General features: G+C 38.0%; 1 protein-coding gene across 2 annotated transcripts in view; it reads left to right on the forward strand.

The window, feature by feature from the left end:
• The window catches only part of PARP15 (poly(ADP-ribose) polymerase family member 15), a 49,091-nt gene that overhangs the window by 2,201 nt on the left and 33,396 nt on the right, over positions 1-13,494 (forward strand). The window lies entirely within an intron of this gene.

Consider the following 13,494-nt stretch of genomic DNA (forward strand, 5'->3'; position numbering starts at 1 on the left):
GGGAGGGGTAGAGGGAGAGGGAAAGAGAGAATCTTAAGCAGGCTCCAAGTTCAGCAGAGCCCCACATGGGGCTTGATTTCACAACCCTGAAATCATGACCTGAGCCAGAATCAAGAGTTGGGTGCTTAACCACTGAGCCACCCAGGTGTGCCTACTTTAGAGTGTTTAAAGTTAACATTTTTAACCCATTGGGGGCTAATAGTATTGTAGTTAGTTGTTGATTATGACATATGAATTTATATCTAATTTTCTTAATAATGAAAACTAATATTCCCAACAATATTTATTAAATTATGACTCATCTCTTTATTTTCTTATTCCTCTTAATACTTCATGTTAAGCTTTTTGATAGATTAAGGTTCATACCTGAAATTTCTATTGTACCTCCTGTCATATCATCTATTCTTAATTTAGAACCATTTAGCTTTATAATTACTACTGAATGATGCATTAAAAAAAATTGGGTAGAGGATACAGAAAGTTCCCATATACCACCTGCTCCACCCCTAACTCCCCCATTATCAATATCTCACACCAGAGTGGTACATTTGTTACAATTGGTGAATCTACAGCAACACATTATTATCAAAGTTCATAGTTTACATTAGAGCTTGATCTTGGTGTTGTACATTCTATTGAGTTTTGACAAATGTTTAATAACATACATCCACCATTATGGTATCATACAATATAGGTTCACTGCCCTAGAAATCCTCTGTGCTCTGCTGTTCATCCTTCCCTCTCCTCTAATCCTTGGCACCCACTGATCTTTTACTGTCTCTATAGTTTTGCCTCCAAAATGTTATATAGTTGGAATCATATGTTATTAGCCTTTTCAGATTGGCTTGTTTCACTTAGTAATATGCATTTAAGTTTCCTCCACGTTTTTTAGGCTTGAGAGCTCATTTATTTTTAGCACTGAACAATATTCCATTGTCTGAATGTACCATATATTTATCCATTTACCTATTGTAGAACATCTTAGTTGCCTCCAAATTTTGGCAATTGTGAATAAAGCTGCTATAATCATCCATGTGTAGGTTTTTGTATAGACATAAATTTTTAACTCTTTAAGCGGCATGACTGCTGGATTGTATGGGAAGAATGTGTTAGTTTTCTAAGAAACTATCAAACTGTCTTGCAAAGTGAACACCATTTTCATTCCCACCAGCTATACATGAGAGTTCCTGTTGCTCCACATCCCTTGCCTGCGTTTGGTATTATCACCATTCCACTAGCTGTGTAGTGGTATCTCATTGTTATTCTAATTTGCATTTCCCCAATGACATAAGATATTGAGCATCTTTTCATATATTTATTTGCCATCTGTATATCTTCTTTGGTGAGGTGTCTGTTGAGGTCTTTTGCCCATTTTAAAATCAGGCTGTTTTTCTTTTTTTGTTTTTAAGATCTAATTTATTTATTTGAGAGAGAGAGCGCGTGAGAGAGAGAGAGAGAGCATGAGCAGGGGGAGGAGCAGAGGGAGAGGGTGAAGCAGACTCCCTGCTGAGCAGGGAGAGCAATGTGGACTTGATCCCAGGACGCTGGGATCATGACCTGGGCCAAAAGTAGACGCTTCACCGACTAAGCCACCCAGGTGCCCCAGGTTGCTTTCTTATTGTTAAATTGTAAGAGTTCTTTATATTTTTGGATAACAGTTTTTTTTAATCAGTTATGTCTTGTGCAAATATTTTCTTCCAGTCTGTGGAAAGATGCATTTTAAAGTGTAGAAGTGCATTTCATTTGGTATTGTCTTGTTTTTGTTTTTGTTTTTAATTTTATTTTGTTATGTTAGTCACCATACATTACATTGTTAGTTTTTGATGTAGTGTTCCATGATCCATTGTTTGCGAATAACACCCAGTGCTCCATGCAGTACGTGCCCTCTTTAATACCCATCACTGGGCTAACCCATCCCCCTCCCCCCCTCCCCTCTAGAACCCTCAGTTTGTTTCTCAGAGTCCATCATCTCTCATGGTTCATCTCCCTCTCCGATTCCCCCCCCACTTCATTTTTCCCTTCCTACTATCTTCTTTTCCTTTTTTTTGAACATATAATGTATTCTTTTTTTCAGAGGTACATGTCTGTGATTCATCAGTCTTACACAATTCACAGCGCTCACCATAGCACATACCCTCCCCAATGTCTATCACCCAGCCACCCCATCCCTCCCACCCCCCACCACTCCAGCAACCCTGGTTTGTTTCCTGAGATTAAGAATTCCTCATATCAGTGAGATCATATGATACTTGTCTTTCTCTGACTTACTTCGTTTAGCATAATATCCTCTAGTTCTATCCACGTCGTTGCAAATGGCAAGATTTCGTGTTTTTTTGATGGCTGCATAATATTCCATTGTGTATATATGGTACATTCAGACAATGGAATATTACACAATATTACACAAGAAGATTACACATCCTCTTTATCCATTCATTTGTTGATGGACATCTTGGCTCTTTCCAAAGTTTGGCTATTGTGGACATTGCTGCTATAAACATTGGGGTGCACGTACCCCTTCGGATCCCTACATTTGTATCTTTGGGGTAAATACCCAGTAGTGCAATTGCTGGATCGTAGGGTAGCTCTATTTTCAACTTTTTGAGGAACCTCCATGCTGTTTTCCAGAGTGGTTGCACCAGCTTGCATTCCCGCCAGCAGTGTAGGAGGGTTCCCCTTTCTCCGCATCCTCGCCAACATCTGTCATTTCCTGAGTTGTTAATTTTAGCCATTCTGACTGGTGTGAGGGGGTATCTCACTGAGGTTTTGATTTGGATTTCCCTGATGCTGAGCGATGTTGAGCACTTTTTCATGTGTCTGTTGGCCATTTGGATGTCTTCTTTGGAAAAATGTCTGTTCATGTCTTCTGCCCAGGTATTGTCTTGTTTTTTAAAATACATTTTACTTTCATTTTGTCAAATTTTATAAATTACCATATTGGTATCTTAACTGGACTTGAATTAAGAGATTTCATATATTACATCTATAACTTGGAGAGTATTATCACTTGTAATGTATTTATGCAAGTGCAGAGAATATCTATCAAGACTTTATTTTCACCATTAGTAATTCTCTTAAAGTGATCTCATATATCCTTACCTACATTTTCTCTGAGGATTGATTTATTGATTCTTGTTTTTTAATAACAGTTTTGAGATATAACTTACATGCCATAAAATTCACTCCTTAAAAGTGTACAATTCAGTGGTTTTTAGTATATTCACAGTGTTCACCACTATCTATTTTTAGAAATTTTCATCACCCCAAAGAAATTCTGAAGTGCATTTGCAGTCACTCCCATTTGCCTCCTCCCCACAGATCATGGTAACCACTAATATACTTTAGTCTTTGTGAATTTATGTATTTTGGACATTTCATATAAATAGGATCATATAGTATGTGGCCTTTTGCCACTGACTTCTTTCACTTATCATGTTTTCAAGCTTCCATAATGTTGATGAATATATCAAAACTGTGCTACTTTTTATTGCCAGATAATATTCCATTTTATGGATATACAACTTTTTATTTATCCATTCGTCATCTGACAGACATTTGGTTATTTTTACTTTTTGACTATTGTGAATAATGCTGCTATGAACATTTGTTGTCTCAGGCCACTTGAGCTGCTAGAAAAAATACCATGGACTGGGTGGCTTAAACAATACTGATTTCTCATAGTCCGGAGGCTGGAAGTCTGAGATCAGGAGTTCTTGGTGAGGAGGCCTCTCCTCCTGATTTGCAGATGACCCCTCTTGCTATTTTCTCACTTGGCAGAGAGCTGTGGTCTTTTCGTCTTCTTATAAGGACACTGATCCTTTCATGGGGGTTTCACTTTCATGACCTCATCTTAACCTAATTACTTCCCATCTGACCCATCTCCAAATACCATCAATCACATTGAGGATCAGCACTTTAACATCTGAATTTCGGGGGCACACAAACATTCTGTCCATAGCATTTGTGAACAGGTTTTTGTGTGGACATACGTGTCATGTCACTTGGGTATATTCCTATCGGGGTATAAAACATGTGGGTCATTTGGTAACTCTAACTTTTTGAGGAATTGCAAAACTGTTTTCCTAAGTGGTTGTACCATGTTGCAATCCCACCAGCAAGATATGAGGGTTCCAATTTCTCCACATCCTTGTCAACACCTGTTATTGTCCGCCTTTTAAAATTTTAGTTATTCTAGTAGGTGTGAAGTGATATCTCACTGTGGTTTTGATTTTCATTTTCTTAATGACTGATGATGTTCAACATTTTATTATGTCCTTATTGGCCATGTGTATATCATCCTTGGAGAGGTGTCTATTCAAATCCTTTGCCTATTTTTTAAACTCGATTATTTGCTTTTTTTATTGTTGAGTTGTAAGAGTTCTTTATATATTCCAGATACAAGTCCTTTATCATCTATGATTTGCAAATCCTTTCGCCCATTCTGTAGGTTGTCTTTTCACTTTCTTGATGGTGTTGATGATTTTAAAAATTTTCACAATATGTGGCTGTAGTATTTGTAAAAAATGATTGGTTTTGGTATCTTTTCCATTGCTATATTCTTCATCATTTCTTTTTGCCACTTTATTTTGATGACCAGGAAGAATTCCGAAAAATATATCAAATAGAAGAGGTAACAGGGCACATTTTTAGTTTTTGTTTTGTTTTTTCACTACTCTTCTGAGTTCAGAGTAAGCCTCTTTATCATGCTAAAAGTTCCTTTATTTCTCTTTAAAGTGTTAAGAACAATGAAAAATGAAAGTAATAATCTCTGTTCTCCCCATAAATGGCTACCCCATACTCAGTCTTCTTTGTGAATATGCAGCATTTTTTATTTTGGTTATCTGTAGATTGCCCTTTCATTATGCAGTAATAGAAACTTCTTTCTTTTCAGCAATGAGTTGTAGCTCTATTAATTTATGTCAGTGGAAGAACATCAATATTTATTGTCATGTTTGTTATTTTTTTCCCTGTGATTTAGTGAGTAAATCTGACTTTACAAAGAATAAGGGTTAACTTTATACAATCATTTAGCCAGAATTACTATCTTCTTTTTTTTTTTTAATAAGGCAGTAAGTGAAATCTATTTTCTTCCAAAGCATTTAAAACATTGGAAAGTAATATAAAGGCCAAATCCTTTCAAATCTCAAATCAGATGTAAAAACTAACATCTTAAGTGTCTCTCTCAAAATTGCTAAGTTGGAAGACTTCAGTACAAAAGTAATGCTTTTCGGAAGAGTGGATAAAACAGATGAATTGGAAGTGGATGAAATAGGTGAATTTTCAAAAGACTCTTCACAAGCCTCCCTTTTGGTTGCATTTCACAATATCCAAGACACCATGACAGAGAATGTGCTCTCCTTGTTTGTGGAGTTGATCAGTGGCCTGTCAGAAGCCAATGGTGACTTCGGGGTGGAAGTAATACCCAATATTAAAGTTGCTGTCATGACTTTTCTCCAAAAATACTGGTAAGACAGACGATACCTTTTAACCTTTCATTTGCAAATTGTGGTTGTATCCTACGTTGAGATTCCAGGCATCCCATAGTGGGTTTTGTTTAAAAGTTGTGCTCTAACTCCCAGTAAGATAATTGCCAAGGGATTATGTATTATTACTTTTGGTACTACTAATACCTAGCATTTATCAAGTGCCTTGCTCTATGCTAAGCACTGTGCTGAGTTTTTACTTACTTCATCTCAAAACAGGTAGCACTATGAGATAGGTACATTATTATCCCCATTTTACAGATGAAGAAATCCAGGTTTCAAGAAAATTAAATAGTCACACAGCTAGTAAGTATTTGAATCAGAACTCCAAATTAGACATTCTGACTTCTGAGTGTATTTTCTTAACCACTGTGAATGTGCCTCAAATATCCCATGAGCTTAATAGCTATAGGAGTTTATTTTTATGATGATGATATGTCCAAATAGAGACCAAGATATGGTGAAGTAAGGCGGGGGTGGGGGAGAGAGAAATTAGATTTAGGAAACAATATTGTATTATAATCATCATCATTATTATTATCAGCTTACAAAGTGACTGCACATACTTGATTTCATCTAGAAAGGTAGCTATTGATCTATGTTCCCAAAATGGTCTTAAGTGGAGGCCACTGTTAATGATAGCTGTGCACTCATGCATCACAGTAAGCAATGTGGGATAGGTTGAAGTTGACACTGTGAAATTTAAATTTATGCAGAAATATAGTATCTAAATTTTAATTCTTAGTTACAGCCTCTAAATCAAATTACTCTTTCAAATCTGTTTTCTTTTGCTATGAAATGAAATTATAACACCAACAAACTGATTTTTATTTGTAGATGTCAGGACATCTGTTATGTTTTTGTTGGACACAATAGAGTTCAGCAATTTCAGATTTTCCCAAGACTTCTGGAACTGACAAGAACCATCAGGGTTGAAAATCTGCCACCTCGTATTGATAAGAGTTATGTAACAACTTTCTTTCAGAACCCCACAAATGGAAGAGAAGGAGTAACCAATGTGCAGCTTTTCCCAGAGAAGAGTTCAGCCCTGGCTGAGTTTTCTGACTACAAAGGTAATCAATTTCTCTTCTTTCTTGATCTTTACAGTTATTATTAACCATTTCATGCACAAATGAAGTCAAATTAGAGGCCACACAAATGATTAGGAAATCCATCAAAGCCACCCATTCTTACTGGAATATGCCATGAATTAACTCAAGGTTTTGAACAGGTCTCTGTGGAGACGTAGCCAGAAAAATTGTTTTTTGTGCAGTAACAAAAAAACGGACAACAAAACTTCTCTTGACCTCAATTTCTCTGTAGTTACTGCTTCATTTCTTTGTTTCCCTTTGCAGGAAAATTTCTCAATTGAATTTACCTCAAACATACCATTTCCTCTCCTCTTACTCTTTCTTAAATCCATTCTGGAAGGGGCTTTTACCCCCATCATTCCACCAAAATTGCTCTTGTCAAGATCACCAATGACCTTTGTGTTGCTAAACTCACTAGCTACTTTGCAGTCCTCATTTTACTTGATCTCTTAGTAGCAGTCGATTCAATGATCAATGTCTCCTTCCAAATGCCTTTCTTCACTTGCTGCTAGGATGCCACACTTTGGTTTTTTTTCTACCTCAGTAGCTGCTCATTCCCATTCTTTCCTCATTTACCTTCTCTTCTTCAACTCTTAAGGTAGAGCTCAGTTCTTTTCTCCTTTTTATCTTCACTCAGTTCCTTGGAGCTCTAGTGGCTTTAAATACTGTCTATGTATCCATGACTCCCAATTCATATTTGCAGTCAAGACTTTCTCATGAACTCCAATGTCTATACTCACTGCCACCTAGACTTCTTCACCTGATTGTCTAAAAGTATATGACATAAATATAACATGTCCAGTACAAAACTCCCCATCCTCCTCACCCTGTGCCACCAACCTGCATTATCCACAGGCTTTCCCATTTCAGCTGCTGGGAACTCCATCCTCCTAGTTGCTCAGGCCAAAACCTAGGAGTCTCTCATATCCCATACCCATTCTTTAGGAAACCCTGTTCACTCTACCTTCAAGATGTATTCAGAATCATCACTTCTCAAAGAGTACAATGAGAATTTAGAAAATTAAATGAACCACTTTAAGGGTGGTAACAATCTCCAAAAAAACCTACGCCACAAAACAGTTTATACTTTAGACAATATAAATAAATACCAAATAAATATTATTTTTAACATCCATACTTCACCTGCACGTCCTCTGCCAACTATGATCCTTAAGAAGAGTTGATGAAGCCAAAAAGAATCCCTGAAACTATAGGTGGGGATAGAAGACTGGTGGAGGGGGGTGTAGGGAATGAATGAGTTCAAGAGAAGAGAAGCAGAAATTAGGGTCTTCCTCACATAGCTTCGAAGGAAACAAGTCAGTCAGGAAAGCCAGAAATTGAGATGCTCTCTGGAGAGAAAAGGAGCTCAAATTTCAGTAGTGGTTTAAGAAGCTAATAGTCCTAGGACCAGACTGAAATAATATCTGATTCTTCATACAGCAAGGAATTGATACTACTGGACATTTTTATTTATTTTTTATTTTTTATTTTATTTATTTTTCTTTAAAGATTTTTTTATTTGTTTATTTGACACAGAGAGAGAGAGAGAGCGAGAGCAGGAACACAAGCAGGGGGAGGGGGAGAGGGAGAAACAGGCTTCCGGCGGAGCAGAGAGCCCGATGTGGGGCTCGACCCCAGGACCCTGGGATCATGACCTGGGCCGAAGGCAGCCACTTAACGACAGAGCGACCCAGGCACCCCACTACTGGGCATTTTTAATTGGTACTTTGTGAGAAGACAAATGTTCAGTATCCATCACTTAGCCGACTTCTACGTTTAAAACTGTATCCTTAGGACTCATACCAGTCTCCCAAATCGGCAAAATCTGAAGGCCCCATCTCATTCACATACTTGTCACCTAGTCCTTAATGCTAGTGTTGACATCTGAAGAGCTTTTTTTTTTCTTTTAACGGTTTGTTATGGGTATACTCTGGTAAGTGGTTAATGTCTAAGCATATTCAATGTCTCCGGAGATAACATGTACAGGTTGGGTTAGCTGAGAGCCTCAATCTGCACTCCAGCCATTGTGAGCTAAAGAAGCCAGCAGGGGAGGCAGAGTGATATGGAGTGTAGTGCAACAGTTTATAAGCTTTTCGTAAACCACAGTGCACCCTAAAAATATTTATATATTTTATATCCCAACCCATATCTGCTTTACAAACAAAAACATTTGTTGCAATTTGGAAAAAAAAGTTTTGCTACAGCATGCATTTCTTGCTAAGGAACTGATATACTCCATTTTCTATTCTGTTTTGGTTTTGTTTGGTTGGATTTTGAGGGGTTTTGTTTTATTTTTTGTTTTTCATTTTTTTAAGACCCTTAAAAATTCATGTTGCTGGTATAGTCATTAGAGGTTGACTTTCAGCAATGACTGGCACAAAGGGTGGGGGAGAGGGCTTTACCTTTACCCCCACTATCTCCACCAGCCTGCCCCTTCAAGCCATCCTGAAGAAGCATACAATCTGTGTTAGTTTTTTATTGCTGCCTACCAAATTTAGTGGCTTCACATAGCAAGCGTGTATTATCTCATACTTTCTGAAGGCCAGGAATTTGGGGGCAGTTTAATTGGGTGATTCTGGCTGAGGATCTGTGATGAGGTTTCCATCAACCTGTTCGTTGGGGCTGCAGGGATCGAAAGGCTTGCTGAGGACTGGAGGGTTTCTTCTAAGTTCACTCACGTAAGTGCTGCCAGCGGCCTCCGTTCCTTGCCACGAGGGCCTCTCCATATGGCTGTTTGTGATATGGCAGCCAGCTGCCCCCGTTGAGTTAGATGAGGGCGTGGGGAGGGCGGCAGTGCCTTTTGTAATCTAGCCTCTGAAGGGATATAGCATCACTCGTGCCATATTCTGTTGGTCACAGAGACCATCTCTGATACAATATGGAAGGAAACTATTCGAAGGCATGATTACCAGGACATAGGGATCATTGGGTGCCATCTTACACAGTCTAAGAAAGTACAGCTTCAAGACAAATTCCATTTATCACCCCCTACTTCTAGCTGGATTGTCACACCTAAGCCTTCTATATAGAAATAGAGCACCACTGGCCTTTAGAATCCCAAAAGTAGGGCACCTGGGTGGCTTAGATGGTTAAGTGTCTGCCTTCAGCTTGGGTCATGATCCCAGCGTCTTGGGGTCGAGTCCCACATCGGGCTCCCTGCTCAGTGGGGAGTCTGCTTCTTCCTCTCCCACTCCCCCTGCTTGTGTTCCTGCTTTCATTATCTCTCTCTCTCTGTCAAATAAAAGAAATAAATATATATATAAATAAACAAAATCTTTAAAAAAAAAAAGAATCCCAAAGGTATATATATATATATTTTAAAAGATTTTATTTATTTATTTATTTATTTGGGAGAGATAGAGAGATTGAGTGAGCGGGGAGGGGGCAGAGAGAGAGAGAGAGGGAGAGACTCTCAAGCAGACTCCATGCTGAACATGGAGCCTGGCATGGGTCTCGATCTCATGACCCCAAGATCATGACCTGAGCCAAAATCAAGAGTCAGATGCTTAACCAACTGAGCCACCCAGGCACCTCCAAAGGTATATATTTAAATCCTTCTATAATTTACTAGCTGGATAGCAATGGCAGCACTATTTCCTTATTCTCTTTCCTCATTTATAAAAGTGGAGATAACTTCACAGCATCACTGTGAAGATTAAGTAGGATAATATTTGTGAACTGACACATAACAGGTATCAGTAAATAAAGTTATTATAATTATCAAAGTAGGAAAGAATGGAAAACACATTACTAATTTGATTAGAAATACTAGATATGAATTGTGCTTTAGATAGCTATATGTCTCAGCTGCTACAGGGTAAAGTGTTATTATTAAATAGTGTTTGAATAGTTCAGTGTCCTTCATTTTGTTATGACTTCTGACATAAAAGTACTGTAATAAACTATTTCTACTGGGTAACATTCATTTGAAAATAGGCTTGTGAATTTCATTTAGAACCACCCCCAGCCCCCCAACAAAAAAGCAAAATAGTTAGCTTAGATGTAAGATCAGGCCACTAAGTCTGCTTGGCTGCAAACTCACTGTCCCCCAAGTTGATCCATTCCACCTTAGGACAGTTCTAATCACCAAAAAAAAAAAAAAAATAGCAATGTATGAAGCCCAAATATGTTTTACTTATTATCCTTGCTCTTTCTTTTAGAGTTGTAGAAATAAATCCTTTATAAGATGGTCCTTCAAATGTTTAAGGACAACTATGATGTGTGGCACCCTGCCTTCCATCCTACCTATTATCCGTACTTCTGCAAGTTAAATATATTCAGTTCCTTTTATATGTCTTCATGTAATGTGGTTTTGAGTCCTTTTCTAGCATCAGTTTCTCTCTTCTGAACACCATAGCCAGTTTTCATAATCCCTTTGCAAAGTTTGGCACCTTGAACAAAGTACAATACCCCAGGCATTGCCTGTTTTCACCAGTGAAAAGTAAAATAGGGTTATTATTCACCATACATATTCTCATTACTGTTTTTCTTATTATAGCCCCAAATCTCATTACTACCCTTTTTTTTTTTAATGAATGGACTTTATTTTTAGAGCAGTTTTAGGTTTACAGAAAAACTGAGCAGAAAGTAAGGAGAATTCTTTCTACCCCCAAACAGTTTTTTCCCTAATATTAACATCTTGCGTTAGTGTGGTACCTTTGTTACAATTGATGAAAAAGTATTGCTACATTATTATTAACTAAAGTCCATTATATTGGAGTTCACTCTCTGTTTTGGATGATTTTCTGGGTTTTGACAAATGCACAATGTCATGTGTCCTCAATGACAGTCTCATACAGAATAATTTCAGTGCCTTGAAAATCTGCCGTGCTCCACCTGCTCATCCCTCCCTCCTTCCTCCAAACTGCAGGCAGTCACTGATGTTTTTACTATCTCCACAGTTTTGGCTTTTCCAAAATGTCATGTAGTTGGAATTGTATAATACGTACCCTTACAGATGGGCTCCTTTGCTTAACAATAGGCATTATATTTCCTCCATGTCTTTTGGTAGCTTGATAGCTCATTTCTTTTATCTCTGAATAATATTTTATGGAGGCATCCTGTCCATTATTTATCCATTCACTTATTGAAGGACATCTTGGTTGCTTCCAAGTTTTGGTAATTATGAATAAAGCTATATTGCTGTTATAAACACTCATGCAAGTTTTGTGTGGACATAAGTGTTCAACTCATTTAGGTAAATACCACAAAGCACAAATGCTGGATCATATGGTAAGAGTATGTTTAGTTTTGTAAGAAGCTGCCACACTGTCTTCCAAAGTGGCCGTGCCATGTTGCATTCCCACCAGCAAATGAATGAGAGTTCCTGTTGCTCCTGTTCTTCCCAGCGTTTGGTGACCTTTTTTTTTTTTTTTTCCCCTTCTTAAATACAGCTACATCACTGTTGATTTATACAGAGTTTATCATCAGTCAAAATCCCTTAGATACTTTTATATGACTTAGCTGCTAAGCCACATTATCCTTCTCCCAAACTTGTGCATTTACTCTTTGGACCTCCCTTAGTGCTTTTCCTTTCCTTTGGTGCTTCTCCAGATGTCCTGGAGTCTCTTTTACTTATCAGGTTCACTCGTAATCCAGCTGCTATGTGTATTGCTGTGAAGGACTCACACTTTTACAACCTTCTCCAGAGGGATTGCCTTCGGGAGACTAAAGGTCTGGAGGCTGAGGTTCCTGGGAGTTTATATTCTTAACCCAACTAGGATGACCCATAGACAAATAACGGACTGGTATGGAGGTACAAAAACCCAGGTCCCTGTTTCAAGTTTGGCACAATACTATGATGCAACTTATATACTCCAAAGTCCTTATAGGATCAGGCAGAGACCAGGTTTTACTTAAACCATATTCTCTGTCTTTATCTCTCACTTCCTACACGTCTTTCCTGAGGTACAACTTTAATAATTCAGTTGCACATGAATCCTCATCTCAGGCTCTGCTTCTAGGGAATCAGACCTAATTTTATTACTCTTTTTGATTATAGCACATAATTGTTTTTAATGTTTTTGACTATTATAACTATTCCTTTAAAAAATCATATTGTATTTCTTTTTTTAAAAGATTTATTTATTTTGAGAGAGAGGAGAGAGTGTGCTCAGGGGGAGGGACAGAGGGAAAGAGTCTCAAGAAGACTCCTTGCTGAGCCCCGAGCCTGACGCGGGGCTTGATCTCATCACCTTGAGATCATGACCTAAGCTGAAATCAAGAGTCAGACACTCAACCAACTGAGCCAACCAGGCGCCCCAATATTGTATTTACTTCTAACAGTTCATTTTTAATTGCTCATGCATTATTGTGTGTATTTATTGAATCTTTAAGAGCCAGGTTTTTTTTCGAAAAAAATTACCTCTCCAATATTATAATAAGTGTCAATGGGAAAATCAGATTAATTGTACAAACCTTCACTGCAAAGTAAACTTTATTCCATTAGGTGAGGATTAGCCCTGTTGCATTCCTTCACATCTTTCACTGAGCTGCCTGACAATGGTACTATTTTAGGTAGACAAACTATATTTCAGACTCTCATTAGTTTCAGGATTTATTTTTATGCCAAAGATTTTGTCTGAATACCTACCTTTTGATTTTATTTTTTAGTGGTGGACGCCTACTTGGCCGAAGAGCCTGTCTTCAGTGAAAGGCCCATCTCTGTGTTTCCATATTATGTGACTTTGGCATAGCCTTGTATGGAGAGGAGAGGCCCCTGAGAAAGTTGCCAGCACCATTTCTGGTGGTTCTGGATCCTCTCCTATGGAAGATCTTGCAGAAGAAGCATCACCTGATCGAAATGAAAAATTATAAAAGGGGAAGATGTCACTGTGAGGTAACATGGCCCTGAGTCAGCTGTAAGGGGCTAGAGGTAACATTCAAATCCATGGCCACTGAACTCAAGGAAGAACAAAGAT

The sequence above is a fragment of the Callorhinus ursinus genome, unplaced genomic scaffold, assembly GCF_003265705.2.
Source record: "Callorhinus ursinus isolate GAN/ISIS: 27379988/994484 unplaced genomic scaffold, GSC_fseal_2.0 scaffold1, whole genome shotgun sequence".
NCBI classification, from domain to species: domain Eukaryota; kingdom Metazoa; phylum Chordata; class Mammalia; order Carnivora; family Otariidae; genus Callorhinus; species Callorhinus ursinus.